The sequence below is a fragment of the Penaeus monodon genome, chromosome 22, assembly GCF_015228065.2.
Source record: "Penaeus monodon isolate SGIC_2016 chromosome 22, NSTDA_Pmon_1, whole genome shotgun sequence".
In the NCBI taxonomy this organism is placed as follows: Eukaryota; Metazoa; Arthropoda; class Malacostraca; order Decapoda; family Penaeidae; genus Penaeus; species Penaeus monodon.
This window is the reverse complement of record NC_051407.1, coordinates 6,741,040-6,741,554: the sequence shown is the minus strand read 5'-3', so window position 1 is coordinate 6,741,554 and position 515 is coordinate 6,741,040.

Below are 515 nucleotides of genomic sequence, written 5' to 3'. Positions count from 1 at the left end.
TAAGAATGACATATTTGGACAACATTGTCACGCCTTACCCCGTTATCATCCTTCTTTTCCTCATTTTTTCCGCGATGGGTCATATACAGAAATGCTTTTGAAGGGGAAAAACGATTGTGAAATCTACTTAATAAACTTCTCAAGCTATCTACTTACTTCTTCAAGACAGGAAGCTGTCGGAAAGATTTTACGCAAAAGCATAGTGTCGTAAATCTTTTACAACACGAATGTATAATCAGACACCTGCGTTTGACAAAAGAAATCCGATGATAGCAAGATTTCTAAATACAATAGCCACTGTCACCACAGATAATTTTAATCATTACGTCTTTTTCTTCAAATGTTACAATTGCATTCATATGTATATTACAACTATAAGATTATTGTTATTACGTGACAACTATATTGTGGAGAATCCTCCTTGCCAACCAGTCAACGCAAAAATCATTGAGATAAAACAGCTAAATATTAAGACCCTCCCCTTCATGAACTTCACTCCAGTCATTCTAGCAGCA